This window comes from Pipistrellus hanaki (assembly GCF_964339955.1).
Source record: "Pipistrellus hanaki genome assembly, chromosome: 13".
NCBI classification, from domain to species: domain Eukaryota; kingdom Metazoa; phylum Chordata; class Mammalia; order Chiroptera; family Vespertilionidae; genus Pipistrellus; species Pipistrellus hanaki.
In genome coordinates, this window is record NC_140515.1 from 56,252,843 (window position 1) to 56,272,036 (window position 19,194).

The 19,194-nt window shown below is 55.5% G+C and overlaps 1 protein-coding gene across 5 annotated transcripts in view; it reads left to right on the forward strand.

Annotated features, from left to right (window-relative positions):
* The first annotated feature begins 2,630 nt into the window (after positions 1 to 2,630).
* CHL1 (cell adhesion molecule L1 like) overlaps positions 2,631 to 19,194 on the forward strand; it is a 95,598-nt gene continuing 79,034 nt past the window's right edge. For 4 of the 5 annotated variants that reach the window (XM_084902030.1, XM_084902034.1, XM_084902032.1 and 1 more), the window contains exon 1: positions 2,631 to 2,763. The gene's annotated coding sequence lies outside the window, so the exon portion shown is untranslated. Of the gene's footprint in view, positions 2,764 to 4,362; positions 4,384 to 19,194 lie in introns of those variants that run through there. The other variant, XM_084902031.1, reaches the window with a different exon arrangement.

Below are 19,194 nucleotides of genomic sequence, written 5' to 3' on the forward strand. Positions count from 1 at the left end.
AAATAGACTTGCCCAGGCCACAGTGTTTTATGGGAGAGCCACACTCAAGGGGCCAAAGAGTGGCCCTCGAGCTGTGGACCACAGGGGGAGGAGGTGCTTCTCGGAGGCGGAGATGGACGCCCTCTGCCTCCCTTCGGCATGCCTTTACAAGGACAGCCTGGCGTTGGCTGAATTACTTTCCATCTTCCTCTCAAATACTGTTTTCCTTTCTTGGCTGGTGACCTGTCTCCCTCCCTTCCTCCTCCCCCCTCCCTTCTTTGTTCCTCACTTACCTTCCCCCACCCCCCCTTCTTCCTGTGCTAAGGCCCCAGCCTGGGACAGAGAACACTGTGTACAAGACCTCAGCATGGCCCCTGGCCGGCCCCGGCTCAGGGTGGGGCTCCTGGTTCCTCACGTACACGCGGTGTCAGGTGCTGGGACGTAGGTGTCCCCTTCAAAGGAAAACCCAGATTGAAGAACTGACCCTTCATCTTGCCATGGGCATCACGCTGTTCTCTGATACATTTCGGATATTTGATTTAAAGAAAAGCAGCTGGTCTTATCGATTGGATTTCCCACTGGACCAAGCACCTAGAACAAAGATAAGTAGTAGGTCTTCCATAAACACTTGTCTTTTATATTTGTTTTTTATAAATATATTTTTATTGATTTCAGAGAGGAAGGGAAAAGGAAGAGAGAGAGAGAGAGAGAGAGAGAGAGAGAGAGAGAGAGAGAGAGAGAGAGAGAGAGAAACATTAATGGTAGGATAGAATCATTGGCTGGCTGCCTCCTGCATGCCCCCAATGGGGATGGAGCCTGCAACCCAGGCATGTGCCCTGACCAGGAATCCAACTGTGATTTCCTGATTCCATAGGTCAACGCTCAGCCCCTGAGCCATGCCAACTGGGCAAATACTTGCCTTTTAAATGACTCTAATGCGAAGCAAACAAACGGCAGAGAAAAGAGGAGCTGCCTGTTTGGGAGCGGCCTATTGGCCCGGCCCCGGGCAGGGCTCTGAGCTTCTGCTGGGTGGATACGCACACACCCAGAGCAGAGGGTGGCCAGCTCCGGAAAGCCAGCTTGGCTTGGCGTCTACTTGACCTTGGACGTGTTTTCCTACAGGCACAGCATTTCCCCTGTTGGAAATTGTAGTCAGTATTTTGTCTTTGTTTCTACTTTAGAAAACATGCCACTGGAATAACGATGCCTCCGGCAGAGAGATTCCTGCAGCCATTGAAACTCAGGGCCAGTCCTGCCCTCACTTGCATTGGCAGTGCCAAGGCAGGCAGGCAGCGGGACCAGTGCCCACACATGAACCGGCAGAATCCGGATCCAGGGCCAACAATTAGTAAGATTCACTCGTTCTCAAGTTCACTTGTTTTCAAAATACCTTACCCAGTGGCTTCTGAAGGGGAGTCCTGAGCCCACTGTGCCCCTCGGGAACGGAGCACCCACCCCGAGGGTGGCTCACAGCCCTGAATGTCCTTATTGTTTGATGCCGCCGGTGAGAACGAGCCCACCTCACTCCCCTGGCGGAGCGAAAACTAGATCAGTGATTCTCTTCCCCTCAAGGGGGACTTCAATGCAACAGCATTTTTTTTTTTTTTTCAATGCAACAGCATTTTTAAAAAGCGGTATTGTGTGAACAATTGGAAAATCTGAATATGGTGAGAAAAAAATGAAAGAGATATGCAAATCCCTTACTCTTCAAAAGACTGTCACTTTCCCCAAATCCTTTTGGGATCTGAAAATAAAATTTACATTTTTTTGGTGGCCCCGGGGAGTCCTGGGAATGGCCTTTGGCATGAGTGGAGGGGCTGTCTTCCACCCCATAGGCCCGAATTAGCGCAGAATAAATGAGAAAAACACCAGGGAGCACCGTGGAGGAACCCCAGACTAGTCAGTACCGTGTTTCCCCGAAAATAAGACCTAGCCCATGGAAAGATAAGACATCCCCTGAAAATAAGACCTAGCGCAACTTTGGGAGCAAAAATTAATATAAGACACTGTCTTATTTTCAGGGAAACAGGGTATCAGGACACACACGTTTTAAAGTGGGAACAGAGGTAGGTGCCTTAATCTACGTGTTAAAATTAGGCAGCCTGCCATAACCCGCAACCCATTTGGCTTAGTGGATAGAGTCGCGGACTGAAAGGTCCCAGGTTCGATTCCAGTCAAGGGCATGTACCTTGGTTGCGGGCACATCCCCAGTAGCAGGTGTGCAGGAGGCAGCTGATTGATGTTTCTGGCTCTCTATCCCTCTCCCTTCCTCTCTGTAAAAAATCAATAAAATATATTTTAAAAAAATTAGGCAGCCTGTGGAGCGGGCCGGGAGTGGGAGGGAGCACCCTGAGGAAATTAACTCCTGGGGAGCACCCTCCCGCCCCGGAGTGAGGGGTGGGGGGAGTGAGCTAGCGCCTTTCTGGGCGGCACCACGCCCTCCTGCCCGCGGCGGCGCAGGGAACCCGCCTGGCAGCGCCGCTGGCATCCGCGGAGCCGCCACCGCAGCCAGAGGCCCGGACCCCCGCCTGCGCCCCAGCAGCGCCGGGACCCCACCTCCTCCGCCCGCAGCCGGGCCGGGGACCCGCGTGTGCGCTCCGGGGAGTGCGGAGCCGCGGCCGCCGCCCCACGGGAGGGGGCGGAGGGGCGGCGCGGACGCGGGCGGCGCGGAGCCAGCGGAGCAGCCAGCAGGTCCCTCCGCCGCGGCCACAGCAGCGCCGCCCGGACCCACCGGGACCCGCGCCCTCCGCTCCCGCACGACCAGGGCGGCGCTCGGAGACGCAGGTGTGTCCGCGGGGGCGGGTGGGCAGGGGTCTGGCTCGCGGGGGTCGCCCAGCTCCCCAAAACCCCGCTCGGGGGCGGCTGCGCGGAGGCTGGGGTGACTCCTGGGAGGGGGCACCCCGCCGGGGCCTCCGAGGGGCGAGACCGGGTCCCTCCTGGCCCCGCAGCCCTGCCCCGGGGGGACCCCTTTCCCGGGGCGGAGGCTGCCTTCAGACCGCGGGGTCCCCCGGGAGGGAAGGGGGAGGCGGCGGGTCCCTGATCCCCAGGCGCCCACTGTCTCCCCTCCAGCTGCCCCTCCCTCGCCCCCTGCCCTCCGGGGGGATTCCGGACACCCCCGGACAGGACAGCCCTTTCGGGGTGCGGGGATGTGGGGGAGGGGCAGGCCTCGCCTCCCGCTCCGGACCGGACCCCTCCTCTGGGGAAGCGGGCGCAGTCCCCGCCGCCCGGTCCGCCTCCCCCTCTGGGGACGGGGTGCCAGCGTCCCGGGGGTCCGGAGGCCCTGGGCTGAGGGGGGACCTGTGGGCAGCGGGGAGAGTGGGGGGGGGGGGGCTGGAGGTGCGGGCGGGGGGCGGGCACGGTGGTTGCCATGGCTCCGGGGCCGGCTTGGGGCGCAGGAGATGCGGGTCACGCCGCCCCTGCGCCGGGCGCCCCTCCCCCTGTCCTTTCTCTCCGGTTCTCTCTCCTTTCCTCCCGCCGCCCCCCCCCCCCCCTTTTCCCGAGTGCGGGAGCGGGGCGGGCGCAGTGCTGATTCGGAGAGGAGAGGGGCTGGAGCGGGAGGCCGGGTCGCCTGTTCATCCGCCCGCAGCCCCGCGCCCGGAGGCTGTGCGCTCGGCCGGGGCCGGGACCCCGGACGCCGCAGAGGCCACGCGCGCGGCCCAGGTACCGGGGGCCGTGCTGGAGGCGGGGAGGTTGCAGGCAGCTCGGAGGGAGCAGGTGTGCATGGCACCTCAGGGCGGCGGGCTTGGGGGACCCAGCCGGGCTCCGCGTTCTGCCGGGGGATCCGCCTTTCTCTCCCCGCTTCGCCCCAGGAGCCACCGGGCAGGAGCTGCGCAGTCCCAGCTCCAGGACGCGGGTGGGGCCGTGGTGCTGGCACGCCATGCGCTTGGAGGTGGCACGAGGGATCTGGGGGCGGGGGGGGGAGCCTGGCAGAGTCCCTCCGCGCCCACCTGGTTCCCCTTCCAGCGCCCCCACCCACCTGGGGGTGTGGTTTGGCAGCAGGGACCTCAGGACCCCGTGCCTCAGTTTCCTCTTTCCGGTCCTAGGGGTCCTGTCCACACCTGCTTCCGGGCAGTCAGTGGCAGGGCTGGAATGAGAGCATCCAAGTAGACAGTGGAGCATAATAGACGCTCCAGAGTGAGTGTGGGTTGCTGAGGCGGGTCCCGTTCCTGTTCTTATTGGCTGCTCCTCAGTTTCCTTAGCCGTGGTGCCTTCTCATTCCCATATGTCAAAGGCCTGTTTTCCAGTCTGCTGGACTATCAGGGGATAGGACTATTGCCACCCGGGGAATGCCCCATGGGAAGTGAACACCGACCGCTGCTGGTCACGTTGGCTGGTCCGTAAATGGATGGAGGGGGAGAGACACCCAGACGGTGATTTGGGGAAACGTGGTGACAAGGAAGCAAGGTGTGTGAAGGCTTGGTGTTTCCGCTGCTCCCTGCAGAGGCTGCGGGGGTGTGTCTGAATTCCCTGCTCTCTGATGCCTCCCCCGTGGCCTTCACCTGTGGCCTTCACCTGTGGCCTTCACCGGTGGCCTCCGTGGCAGGTGGGTCTGGGGTCTGGTGTGTGGGCCAGCTTTCCCTGTGATTGCCTGACATGCTGCGGTCATAGCAGAGCACGTGTGTGATCACGTCTCACAAGCTCCTGCATGCAGTGGCCGCGTGGACCCCGGCAGCCGTGTCTGGGCAGGTGTGAGGGCTGGCGATGGCAGTCCTTGGAAATCTCTTTCTCACATGTCTGTGGCCCCTTCAGGGCAGAAGGGCCAGGCTATTGTACTGAGTATGTTTTCTGGACTGTTCTCTTTTCACCTGTATGGGTGGATTTTTTTTTCCTTTCAGAAAAAGGCTGACTGGGCAGTATGGCTCAGGAGTTGAGTGTGGACCTAGGAACCAGGAGGTCACGGTTCGATTCCCCATCAGGGCACATGCTGGGATTGTGAGTTCAAGTAGGAGGCATGCAGGAGGCAGCCAATCTGTGATTCTCTTTCATCATTGATGTTTCTATCTCTCTCTTCTTTAAAAAAAAAAAGAAAGAAAGAAAGAAAGAAAGAAAGAAAGAAGAAAAAAAGAGAAAGAAAAGGCTGAGGAGGTTGACTGCTCCCTCCTGGGTCCGTAGGTGCTCCATTACCTGGTAATGAGCAAATTGCACCCCAAGGCCGGATCTCCAGGCTGGCATTCAGCTGACATTCCCTTCACCTGTGCTCACCCACTCGGTGCCCCAGCTTTCCATCATTTCTTTTACAAACCACTTGCGAAAAGGGAGCCCCGTCTCAGATCTGAAGCTGGGAGAACCCCACAGAGATCTCCCCACAGAGCTCCCAGGGCTATAAACCACACCCTGCCCTGGAAGGTGGGCGGCTGTCGGGCCCCAAATTGCTTTGTGGGAAAAACGAGGCCCATTCATGTGGATGAAGAATTGCGTCAGAGGCGTGATCAAGGCTGACTCCAGATCCTAACCGGTGTTTATCTCACGAAGGAAAAAGTCACAGACTGGGGCTGGTGGCTCAGGTTGGAGGGGCTGAGGGATGGGTGTCCGGTGGCCCCGTGAGCATCAGCTCAGAGTGTGGAGTTTGCTTCCGAGGGCGACGGGCCGTGACACACCCCTCCCCTCAGGGACTGTGTCATCGTTAAAGGTGCCGTGAGGAATGAGCGTGACAGCCGGCCTGACATTCACAGGCCATTTACATAGCGGTTCCCGGGAGCGCTGGCATTTGCCGTTTCACTTGTTGGAAATTATTTTGGCCTTTGATTTACGGTGGCCGCCGTGCCATGCTATGGAGCCTAATACATCTCAGAGACAAAAATTTAGCCTCACCACTGCGTCGTGTCTTCCCTAAATATCCGAGCAGCCCTGCACAGGGAGAGCTCGAGCGAGGCTACAGACAAAGGGGACAGGGAAAGCCGTGACAGTTCTGGAGGTGTCAGTGCCGAACCGGGGGACTGATTGGCCTGCCCAGGTGTGCTCCAAGCCCTCCCTCCGTCTCTGCATTTGGGGGTGGGGGTGGGTGGGAGCTGTCCTTAATGATGCCCTCTCTTATCTGATGCCACCCATGTTCCATGTTCCCTGTTGTGTTTTTCACACTCAGCCCAAGAATACTGCCTTTTCAAATGATGAGCATTTAGATTACAGCTTCATCTAACCAATTCCGTCTGAAGAGAATGCAATTGTTATGGTGATTTGCATACAATATGCTAAGTTAACACAGCTAATGAGCGAGCGAAAGCGAGCCAGTCCTTCTATGCATTCCTAGAAAAACACTGTGCTAAGCATTCTTTCAAAGGAGAGATCCCATTATTTGCCAGCGCTTTCTGTCTACCTGCTCAGCGAGCTGGCACCAAGCCATTTTCTCGGCTATTAAGGTGGAATCTCTCACGTTGGCCATTTCCTGCCTCTCACTGCTCTTTGGGGGTGAGGGGTGGGGGTGCGGGGGAGGGAAGGAGGGAAGAAAGTCTCCATTTCACCAGACACCGTGCTTTCTCCTCTCTCTACATCCCCTTGGAGGCAAGAGTCTGTCTTTTCTAATTTGGGGGGCTGGTTGACGCCTTAAACGTTACTAATTACCGCAGTTTATTTTTTTGTGTGTCGCAGTAGAGCCGTTAGTTAATTATAGCCTTCTCATTAGCACCTTGCGGAGAATAATGAATTAACACATCCCTCTTGGATCAAAAAAAGCATCTAAGTTTATCTTCGGAGAATAAAAGTGTTATTGTGTTACCGAAAGTCACTATGATTTTCCCAAGAAGCAAATTGGTTGGAATCCTCGGGCTCCGGGGTAGGAGCCCTGATGAATGAGGTGGCTGAGCACAGACGGGGAGTCGGGCTGCGGTTGCTTGGCAACCTAGCCTTATTCTGCAGTTTCTTCTGGGATATGTATCCAGCAAACTAGAAAATTCTGTTGTGTTAACGAATGTTTTTTAGGCGGTGCACAAATAGACCATCACTAATTGAGATTTTATGTGATGTGGGTAAAAAAATGGCCCTGCTTACCTTCCTCCCATCGTGCTGAGATGACACAAATACAAAGCATATTCTGTTTTCAGTTTTTTTTTAACATTTACTTTCTGTAAAAAAAGGTTTATTTCATTTTCATATGAATTTGTCTCTACCAAGATATTACAACTTGTTTATCTCCTTGGAAGTCAGATTATTAGGAGTGTGTGTGTGTGTGTGTGTGTGTGTATTTATTCACAGTTTTTCGGTAAGAGCCAGAAACAGAATTTTAATTGAGATGAAGTCTTCAGAAATCATGGTTTGCGGGTTGGAGTGACAGTTGGGTAAGTGGAGGGAGGCACGGGCATCCCGTCCGAAGGTGGGGGGGAGGAGGAGGATGGTGACACGGGTGCTACGGCACTGAGTTCCGCAGATGTAGGGATGCCCGCTGTTCCTGGGCCCAGGTTCCTCTCCAGCTGGGTGTCAGGTGCCTCTCGCCGCCCCTGAGGCTCCGGGCAGGAGCTCAGCAGAGCCCTTGGCTGCCTGTCTCCTCAGCCTCCCCTCCCGCCTCCCGGGACTGCCATCATCTTCACTCTCCCGACTCAGCCTATGAATTTTAGTGCTCGTCGCAATTCCCTCCTCGGGTCGTAAAACCCTTCGGGCACATTTTATGCGTCTCATAAACCCTGTGCTGTCTGGCACCGCGGAGACACTGGTGCGTGGGGAGGGGCACTGGCTGCCCTGTGGGGCTGCGGGCGCTGCATCCCAGTCCCCGAAATCCTTGGTGGGCGGCCTGGGCTGGGTCCCGGGGCCTCTAAGACTAGTTCTCCTAGGAAAGGAGGGGTAACATTCAGACCCGGTGAGTGTGAAGGGCCAGTCTATGTAGACAGCTTACTGAGTGTCCTAAGCACTCAGTTAATGCTGGCTTTTGTTGATATTTATTGATATAGTTGTTATCCTTCCATTCCATGCTGTGGATGGAGGGAGGGTTGTGGGAATCCCTTTCACATCCCGCGTGGTTCAGGGTTCCGGTTCAGGGTTCAGGTATGGAGAAGGCCGCACACAAGTGAAAAAAGATGAGAAAAGTATTAATTTGGTAAGTGGGAGGACTACGCCTTGCTTTGGCCTAGCCACCCCTTTATTCAGGTTAGGGATACATCCATAGCCCTTAGGCAGGTAATTCCAGTAACAGGCAGGCTATCTTATCAGCAAGGATTTACATGATTATTTGGTGGGGAAGTTGCCTCAGTTACCTTTGTCTCAATTAGATGGGGATTGGTTGGCTCTGACCTTGCAGAGCTTCAAGGTTGAGCAGCCTTCCAGGTTCCTTTCCAGCAGAGGGCGAGAGCTCACCTGAGCCTGCTGGGGTCCTGGTGATTCCTGGTGAAGGGCCCCCAGACCGCAGTGACGGGGAGCATGAAGCACTATGAGTGGAGGATCCTGAGGCCTGCCTCAGGGCCCTCTGCCCACTCCCCTTGGTCATCCCTTCCTGTCCAGAGGGTGTCAGCTGCAGCCTCCAAACTGTAGCACACACCTGTCCTTTCCACGTCACCTCTGCCTTCCTTTCGGAGATGAGGGGGGACAGCAGAGAGGACATGCAAAGGGCGTGGCTCAGCTTCTATGGCAACGGGCTTGTATGTTTAAAACTATGTTTTTATTGATTTCAGAGAGGAAGGGAGAGGAAGAGAGATAGAAACAGCAGTAATGAGACGGAGTCACTCATGGGCTGCCTCCTGCACACCCCCTACTAGGGATCGAGCCCATAACCTGGGCATGTGCCCAGACCTGGACTCTAAGACCTCCTGGTTCATAGATCAGCGCCCAGCCGCTGAGCCACGCCAACGGGGCTAACAAGCTTGTAGCTTCAGCTGAGGCTCTTCCCTCACGGAGCCTGTGCTGAGATGGAGGCTCTGACGGAGGGAGGGCGGGCGTCCCGCTCTGGAAATGACACCTGACCTCTGAGGACAGGCCTTCGCGATCAGCTGTCAGTTCAGACACGGCTTCAGAGGGAAAAGCAGTCCACCTGGGTTCCAGGCCTGGCCAGTGTGCTTGGGGTTTTAGAAAGGTGTTTGGTTTTTTGGTTTGAGGTGATTAGAAGCCAGTGTTGATTTTTTTCTGTGTGAAATAGAAATGCCGCTCTCAGGCCTCCGTGACAGCAGCGAAGCTTGTGTGTGTGTGTGTGTGTGTGTGTGTGTGTGTGTGTGTGTGTGTAGAGGGGGTGGGGGTGGTGAAACGTACCTGCTCCCACTCTGGCCAGACCCGTTCTTGTTCCCGTGGGCCCTGGGGGGTTGGTGTGCTCCGAGCTTCTCTTGGAGCCCCGCCTGCCTCTTTCCCCAGAGCAAGGTGCTCGGCTTCCCAACACGTTTATTTTTCGTTTGCAAATGCAGAGCCTTTCTGAACCTCAGTAAAAGGCATCTGGTGCACAATGAAGAATGATTCATACATCAACATGTATTTCTTTAATCCTCACCCGGGGATACGGTTAGAGAGAGGAAGTGGGGCAGGGGTGAGGGAGAGAGAAAAACATCAATTGATTGTCTCCCATCTGAGCCCCGGCTGGAATCAAACCCACACCCTCCGTATATGCCCCGGCTGGGAACTGAACCCATGACCTTTCAGTGCACAGGATGATGCTCAACCCACTGAGCCATCGGCTAGGGCTGGATTAAAATATTTAAGGATTTACATGCAATGGCAAGAAATTAAAAAAAAAATTGCCTGCAATGGTGAGCATACGAAAATAATAACCATTCAAAACCAGTTTGGCTCAGTGGATAGAGCGTCAGCCTACGGACTGAAAGGTCCAGGGTTTGTTTCCAGTCAAGGGCACATACCTTGGTTGCGAACACATACCCAGTAGGGGGTGTGCAGGAGGCAGCTGATGGATGTTTCTCATCAATGTTTCTGGCTCTCGACCCTCTCCTTTCCTCTCTGTATGAAATCAATAAGATATATTATAAAACAATGACCGTGTTAACATCTATAGACTCCATCAGAACAAATAACGGGCTGCTTGAGGCTATTATTGCTCACCAATCGGAGACCTACTCCGTGTTCTGAGACAGGGACCTTAGTGAATGGATGAAAACAAAGCGCAAAGAAAGAAAGAAAGGTGTTTACGCCTGACCTCGGCCCCGCTCCGCTCCGCAACCTCCAGCCACTCTCCGCGGAGCTCGATTTCAAAGGTCTCGCTGGCCAGGCACGCAAGCTTCCGCTTGTAATTGATTTGGGCTGAATAGGTTTTGAACACCATTGATGCACTCGACATAAAGGACCAACAAAGAGCAATTCAGGTGCAACTCACGGGAGCTTCTGCCGGTCAAGTTCACATAAACTGGAGTTGACCTTCAGCTCCATCCCCTCCGGAAGGGCCACGCCGTCCCAGGGAATGCCGTCCTGCTATTGGCTGCTGACCTCCAAGCACAGAGCCTCCCGGGGGGGTGCTGGTCACTGCCTCCCGTTCGCCTGTGTCCCCCACCGGAAACCGGGGAGAGACACGGGCACTGCGGCCGCCCAGTGGTCGCCGGAGGATTAATGAGCTAATAAGTGCTTTGAAGAGGAAAGTGCCAGCTATTATTATTACTAATAAAGCATTTTTCTCCCGTGTGATATTGGACAGCGGCCATTAAAAACCCATTATTGTACTTAGCAACGAAGCTGTCTGGTTCGGCCTGGCATTCAGGCCTCATCCCTTCCTCTCCCTGTGCCCTGCAGCCTCAGAGCTGGTGGCAGGGGCTGCGGGGTGTGTCCTCATGTCCCAGGCTGGTGCTGCGGGGGGCCCTGTGACCGCCTCCAGGGAGGCCCCCGGGGCTGCACTTCCGGTCTGTGACCTGGAAGAGGAGGCCGTGCCCAGTCTAGTTTTTATTTATTTATTTTTATTGATCTCAGAGAGGAAGGGAGAGGGAGCGCGATAGAAGCATCAATGATGAGAGAGGATCATGGGTCAGCTGCCTCCTCCACGCCCCACAGCTCGGGCCTGTGCCCTGACCAGGAATTGAACCGTGACCTTCTGGTTTATAGGTCAACGCTCAACCACTGAGCCACGCCAGCCGGGCCAGATAGGTTTTGTTTCACTGGATTCACCCCGCATTTCCTGCCCTGGAAGGTGCCCCCGGGGCCCTTTGGGTTATTTATTAATAGTTTCACGAAGGAAGCGAGCTTACTCAGGTGGCGGTGTGTGTGTGTGTGTGTGTGTGTCCGGTCTCTCCACTGCTCCGTGGACCTCTTACAGGATGTCTCAGGTCCCGGGAGCCCAAGGAAGACTGGGGAGGCCGGAGGCGCACTGACCGCGCCCTGTAATCCATTGTCCAGTGGTCAGAGACCAGCGGGTGCTGTCCTCCAACCTCGATGGAGGCCTCTAGTGGACAGGGAAAGGGGCATTGAGGAAAGACTTGCCAGTGCACGGAGGTATTAAACCCACTGCCACACCGCATTCCCCACGGCACTGACCACAGCTGCTGCCCATGGGACACTCCCGTCGCCCCCAAGTGGCAGAGAGTGGACATCGGCGAGAAGGGTTCGATTGCAAACAAGGGCACTGGTCAGGGTGTGTGCGCGAGGTTGACCAAATGATGTGTCTCTCTCACATTGATGTTTCTCTGCCTCTCCCCCTCCTTCCTCTCTCTCTAAAAATCAGTGGAACAATGTCCTCAGGTGAGGATCAACAGAAAGCCACAGTGTTTGTGGGTCAGATGCCCGAGCCAGCGGTGGCTCCTGCGGAGGACAGGGGGTCATTAGCCTGAGCACGCCCCCTCCTCCTGGTGTTGGCCGTGCATTTAGGAGGCGTGCTGCCTCCGTCCTCCCAAGAGCCCATCAGCCCCCAAGGATGGCTGCTGCAGGGGAGTTTCCTCAGACAACACAAAGGGACATGCCACTGGGCAAGGGCTACTGACCAGGCCATTCCTGCCCAGAACATGAGCACACACCAGTTTCCACCCCCGCCTGTCCCTTGGTGCCAGCAGCCGCGCCCCGCACGCTGTCTTCAGCAGGGCTGGTTTGCAGAAGCGCCCCGGTAGAGGCACGGAAGCTCACAGCAGCGCTGCAGCGTGGAGAAACTGCAAGTCATCATCTCCTTTGTCCGCGCTCCCGGGAGCCAGGTGAGCTGCCGGCGCTGGCTGGTGCCGTCTCAGCACCCAGGTGCCGGCCGCCGTGCCCAGGAGCAGCCGGAAGCCGCGGAGGGAGGGAGTTTTAGAAGCTGACGTTTCTCCCCTCCAGGCCTGTGAGCACCGGGGAGGCCCCTAGCGCCTTCTGTGCACCTGCTGAGCGATTTGGTTCCGCCGGATTCCTGCTGGGGAAGAGAGAGCCGTAGCAGGAAACAAAACCTTTTTTTGGGGGGGGAGGGCGGTTTCTGTGCCCCAGAAACAAGACAGAAGAAGAGCCCATGCCTCCCAGTGAAGTGTGTGTGCACATGTGCGTGCTTGTGTGTTCATGTATGAACGTGTACGTGTATGTGCGTTCATGTGTGGACACACACGTGTGTGAACATGTCACATGTGCATAGGTGCATATATGCCATGTGAAAGCTGGTTTAGACACACATTTTTTAAAATAAATTATATTTTATTGATTTTTTTTACAGAGAGGAAGAGAGAGTGATAGAGACCTAGAAACATTGATGAGAGAGAATCATTGATCAGCTGCCTCTTGCACACCCCCTACTGGGGATGTGCCCGCAACCAAGGTACATGCCCTTGATCGGAATCGAACCTGGACCTTTCAGTCCGCAGGCTGACGCTCTATCCATTGAGCCAAACCGGTTTCGGCTAGACACACATTTTCTTATGCCCAGGCACACAAGAGTGGTCACACACTTGTACACACACACACACACACACACATACCAGCATTGTGTAGGGGCTATACGTGTGCTCCCCGAGGTTACCTGAAATCAGGGAGGAACAGCTGGAATAGTAACGAGGGGGGCCATTCCCCGGCCCCGTCTGCCTTCTTTAAGGCGGAAGCATTCCTGTGGCTTCTCAGGGAACATCCTTTACCCTGTGTTGCGTGTGTTTTCATCTCCTCCCTCCTTTTTTCCAAACACCTCCTCCTCACCCCAGTGCTCGGAGATGTTTCTGTCGGGAGAGAGGCTTTCCGAGTCGCCGTCACGTGGGGCAGTTTTGCAAACATAACAAGCAGGGCGTGCTCGTTCCTGTCAAAACATTTTCCCGTGTAAGCCGGGAAGTTTGGGGCAGAAGCTGAGAGGCACGTCAGGTTAATTCATGCCTCTTATTTCAGGTGAGTGATTCCTCTAGGAGTCGGTGTCGGTACGTTCGTGTTTACGTCGTACACGGAGGGAGCAGGAGGAGAAGGGGCCAGGGCTGCAAAGGGGCCTGAACGTCCCCCACTGGCACCCAGGTGTGCCTCTGTCACTGCTAAGCGACGAGTCGTCCTGGAAACCAGTTTTCAGATTTTTCTGCTGACTGGCTTTCATAGAAAAGCTATCTGAGCCCGGCCAGTGTGGCTCAGTGGTTGAGCATGGACCTACGAACTAGGAGGTCATGGTTGATCCCCGATCTGGGCACATGTCCAGGTTGCGGCTGGATCCCCAGTAGGGGGCGTGCAGGAGGCAGCTGATCATCATTGATGTTCCCCTCTCTCTCTCTCTCTCTCTCTCTCTCTCTCTCTCTCTCTCTCCCCCCCCCCCCCCCCCCTTTCTGAAATCAGTAAAAATATATTTTTTAAAAAGGGGATCTGAAAGGAAGCAGGGGACAGGAAGGCTATGTTACCCACAAGGTGGACGGGAAGCGGGTTGCGAACAGACCTGTGTGGGCCGTGTTCAGGCACCCTCCAGGGATGTCTGCTGGGTCCTGGGCTGATTGCAGGGAGGGGGGTGGGGTTCCTGAGCTAAAGGGGAGCAGACACACAGGAAACCCCCTGCACCTTCTCTGACACACTCAGTCGCTGTCACGTGAAAATCAGGGCGGAAGGGTGGGCACACGTCACTGTGGACGGCAGGGGGCGATGTGTGTGGAGCCAGGACAGCAGAGGCACCGGGAGAGGCCCCGGTGATGCTCGGCCCTCCTCAGCAGGAGGGTTCTGTGTGGCTTGTGCCAGTCCGTCCTGACGGGCACAGACCTGCCGGCTGCCTCGCTGCCAGGCCGGGCGGGCGGGTGGCCTTCCCGGCTCCCTGTCCTTAGGGCCTGGGCGTGCTCTCCTGCGTTTTCCTCTTCTCGTCTGTCCCCACGTGGCCCCATTTCCTACCCGGAGATTCCTACACCTCGGCTTACAGGAGTGACTCAGTATCCGCCCAGGGCAGGCGCTGGTCTGTGCTTGTCGGGGGGTGAGTGTGGGCGGATCCCCTGTGCCCACCTCGGTCCTCGCCCGCCTTCCTCACCTGCAGCCCCTCGGTCCACACGGCCAGGAAGCTGAGTGACAGCAATCTCCCACGCTCATGGCCGCCAATCGCAGATGTCCGTCAGCCCGGGGATGGGGTGGTGGATCGATCCACCCGCCCGCCTTTCTTTGGAGGAGCCAGTAGCGCCTGAGCGGATTGATCTGCAGCAGGTTGTGGTTGGGATTAAAGAATCAGGACGCAGGAGGGGTTGAGACCCAATTTAATGATGTTATTGGAATGTGTGTGTTTTTTTTTTTTTATTTAAAATATATATATTTTATTGATTTTTTACAGAGAGGAAGGGAAAGGAATAGAGAGCCAGAAACATCGATGAAAGAGAAACATCGATTAGCTGCCTCCTGCACACCCCCTTCTGGGGATGCGCCCGCAGCCAAGGTACATGCCCTTGACTGGAATCGAACCCGGGACCTTTCAGTCCCCAGGCTGACGCTCTATCCACTGAGCCAAACCGGCTTTGGCGGAGCGTGTGGTTTTAATAACAAGGTGTTTGCTGCTTCGCGGGGATCTCAATTCAAGTCTGTGTGTGGTGAGGGCACAGACCCTCCAGCCCGCACCCAGGCGGCAGGCCTGGGATGGAAAGCCATTTGACCCAAGAAAGAAAGGCTTCCTTCCCAGGAAAGCACGGGCTGTTTTCCCCTTGACGGTGCACGATTGTCTGCTTAGAGCACATGTGTCAAACACAAGGCCCGCGGGCCAAATCCAGCCCGCCGGGCCTTGCAATGTGGCCCGCACCACGCTGTCATCACTGCACTCTGCTGTCAGTTTATGACATTGTCAGTTTATGACTGTTCAGTAAACCATTCGGCCCGCGATTTAGGCTGGATTTTAGATTTTGGCCCCTTCTCTGATTGAGTTCGACACCCCTAGCTTAGAGGCTACTGTTCGGCCTGACCCACCCGGGGGCGATGGACACTTTCCCACAAACTCGGTTGTGTAAACGTAGGTGCGTGTGTGTCTAACGGGCAATAGTTTACAATGATGATGCCTAAGTGGATTACGCCTAAGTGGATACTTTATTTCTAACGATGATAATTTGCATCCGTGGAGTGCACAGGGGACTGCGTGCCGGCGGGCGTGCTGGGTGGTGAAAGGATTGTGAGTGGCTCGTTAGCCCAGGGGAGCCGGTAGCCGAGGGTGGAGAGGGATTGCTACCCGTCCGGGATCAAGTGGCGTCTTTCCCACGTGGGTTTCTAAACCCCCCATTCCGCTGCCGTCGGCTCCGTGGCGCATTTCAGACGAGAGGGAGGCGGCCGGCCGTTCCTGACGGCAGATGCAGGAGCGGAGCTGACAGGGTGTGTGCCGGACAGGGAAGGTGATGTCCATTAAGTGGGCGAAAAATGCTCTTTTACGGAGAAAACGTGGCTTAAACCTCCGTATCTCCCGGGACCTCATTAGAGTGGACTCTGTGCAGCTGGTATAACCCGGAGACCCACCGCTCCCGCCCCGACGGCCGGGCTGGGAGCGGACGCGGGATGGATGGATGCTCACTGCGGCCGCGCGGTGAGCATCGATTCCCGCATCGGCCTCGTGTGCGTCTCCTAAGGAGGCGCCGCTCTGTGTTTTCAGGGGATGATGATGCATTTCACTTCTTATTAATTGTCATCTCTGCCCACATGGTTCCTGCCTGATTCCATTCATTAAAAACGCTTTCCTCATCTCTTTCTTTCCCCTCTAATTGTGATGTCCTTCAGAAACTTCATTAATTCTGAGCACTGGCGTGTGAACAATGGCAGAGAGAGAACACCGCTCCCGGAGCTGTCTGACCAGCCGTTCTCCCCGTGCTCACCTCTCCCTGGGACCCAGAGCACACGCAGGGCCCTCCCTCAGGGGCAGCTGAGCGCATGATGCAGGAATCACACCAGGGTCTGTCTGCTTTCCTCAAGGCAGAAGGACATGTGTGTCCAGAGAGAGGGGGCCGTTCAGAGCTGAGCCCGTTTCTCTAGACTAGAGAGAGCCTCGTGTTCCTGAAATAGCTGTGGGCATGGGCAGGGGGGAGGAGAGGGTTTTTTGCTTGAAATTTTCGGATAATTCGTTCAGCTCTAAGGTGCATAGTTTATCTACTTCTTGTGGGATCATAAAACGCCTGTTGAGATTTCAGGGGGCTCCTTCTAGCTGAGCTCAGACTATATCCTCTGTCACCTTGAAAGAAGTTTCCAGAAAACAGAAGATAATGTTGGTTGGTCCGCCTGGCACAGCTCAGGGGTTGAGTGTCGACCTGTGAACCCGGAGATCACTGTGTGAAACCCGGTCAGGACACATGCCCAGGTTGTGGGCTCGCTTCCCGGTGTGGGGCATGCAGGAGGCAGCCGATCCATGATTCTCTCTCATCACTGATGTTTCTATCCCACTCTCTCTTCCTCTCTCTCTGAAATCAATAAAAAGATATATATTAAAAAAAAAAAAAACTAAAAAAGTAATGTTGGCTGCATGCAATTTAGACCTTAATCTTGAAGCTTTTGCCCTGAGCCTGCACATCCATGGCCTTGCCTGTCCCCTCCCGCATCCAGACGTGATGGGGCAGAATTTCTCCCCTCTCCATTGCTCTGGGGTCCGTCCAGGGCGGGACCTGGGCCCGGCGCCGCTGTCGCTGCTGTGGTTCGGTTCTGCTGTGCGTGGGTCCCCGGCCTGCCCTGCCCCCTGGGTGTCAGCCGTGTGAGGGGGCCCAGCGAGGAGGCCTGACCTACAGAGCGAGCCCGGACCGGTGACCGGCGGCCCCTGTGGGAAACCCTCCTCAGCACTTTGTTCCCTGAGCTTCAAAGGGGCCTGTGTGAGGAGGATCAAAGGGCGCCTTGCAGAATGAATTCAGAGCATTCAGCGCCCACCGAGGGAGGAGCGCCTGGCTGAGCTCCGGGTGAGCGGACCCTGCGGAGAGACAAGGAGGGTGCTTCTCTCCGGCTGCGCCCCACATTCCACGGGGGAGCCGGAGCCCGGGCTTCACATGGACCCGTCCCCCGGCAGCTGTGCGCAGCCTCCCCGGCCTGGGAAGCCACCTGCCAGGGAGACACGGTCTCCCTTTCCCAGGGAAGGGCTGAGTTCATTTGGGGTCATTTTATTTTTTAAATATATTTTTATGGATTTCAGAGAGGAAGGGAGAGGGAGAGAGAGAAAGAAGCATCAATGATGAGAGAGAATCATGGATCGGCTGCCTCCTGCACGCCCGGGACTGGGGATAGAGCCTGTAACCCGGGCATGTGCCCTGACCGGGAATCGAACCATGACCTCCTGGTTCACAGGTTGATGCTGAACCACTGAGCCATGCTGGCCAGGCTGGGGAGTGTATCTGTAGACCGTTTCCTATTCGCCATTCCCCTAAATATGTGGGTGTGATCCTCAGCTATACTTTCCGCTTACTCATTTAGCCTAATACAAATTTCACTTTGATGACTATTTTTCAAAGCATATTTTTACTCCCTTCACGTCAGACATCTCGGGACCCTCTTATGTTTCTGATAGATCAGCTGACCCATTTTTGGCAGCAGGGACAGTCAGGACACCCACCGCTGGTCGACCAGAAGGTTGTGCGTGGGCTGAGTCCCCATGTGAGCGGCTGGGCACTGCCCTGTGCTGAGTCATGGTTCCGGTCGCTGAGTCATGGCTCGGGTCTGCACGTTGGGGGCTGTTACAAAGCACTGACCTGGTCTCTGAGGGACGAGATTGTGTTTCTGTGTCATCCCGGTTCCCGGAGAGCTTCACACCGTTACTTACCGGGTCCCTGTCACAGCGAGGTGAGCGTTGTCATCGCATGGGCCTATTCCGTTACACATTGTCCCCTGTGAGCAGCAGCATTTCATGAAGTCAGGGTCAGCGTTAAGCAGGGAACACTCATAGTGCCAGGAACCTTGGCCTACCTGGGTCTTGGCACATCTCATGGCGTCTCTTTAGCAGTTTCAGGTTTTCTCCGGTGAGTAGAGTAACGCATGCTCTTCCGGTGAGCTATTTGTTTTCACAGTCTTATAAGGGAGGTGTCTGCACTTCGAACTTTTTATTTTTTTATTTTTATTTTTTTTAATTTTTTTTTTACAGAACAAAGTTTCCATTTGCTAGTGAGCACGTATAGAATAACAATTATTTTAGACATTATCTCTGCCTTTTAAACTCAAAGCAATGCTCTCTTTTTCCCAGTTATTTTTTTTAATCCTCCCCCAAGGATGTTTTTTATTATTTATTTTATTTGAGAGAGAAAGAGAGAGAGAGAGAGAGAGAGAGAGAGAGAGAGAGAGAGAGAGAGAGAGAGGGAAACATTGATATGAGAGAGGAGCGTTGATTGGTTGCCTCCCGTTAGTATGTGCCCCACCTGGGGATCCAGCCTGCCACCTGTTGGTGCACAGGAGGCTGCGGCTGCTCCAGCCGTTGAGCCACCAGCCCGGGCACACCCCCCTGTCACACTCTGCAGGGACAATAGGAATCTCTGCTCCAGAGCCACCAGTGGCTTCTGGGAGGCGGGGCTGTAAGGGGTGTAATTTGGAAGAGCACCCATCCCCCCTCGGGTGTCACAGAGGCTGGGGGCCGAGCTATGAGTATGGCTACTATTGTGGCTAAAGCTTGGCTTCCAGGTGGTCCTGATTCTGTAGCCCCGGGCCCTCTTTCCCCTGAGGACTCTGCTCCCACCATTCCCCGCCCCCCCCCTTACAATCCCGGCTCCAGGTACCTGGTTGCCCAGGACACTGGCCAGCAAACCTCTGAGACCCTGTCCTGCAGGAGCAGAGTCCTGTTGGCTCTGACTTCAGAGATGATCGCCAGGATGCACTGTATCTTCACTGGATGGTAGAGAAAGTAGAAATGAGGTCATGTTCCCAAGGTAACACTCTTTTTAAAAAAAATATATTTTTATTGATTTTTTTACAGAGAGGAAGAGAGAGAAATAGAGCATTAGAAACATCGATGAGAGAGAATCATCGATCAGCTGCCTCTTGAACACCCCCGACCGGGGATGT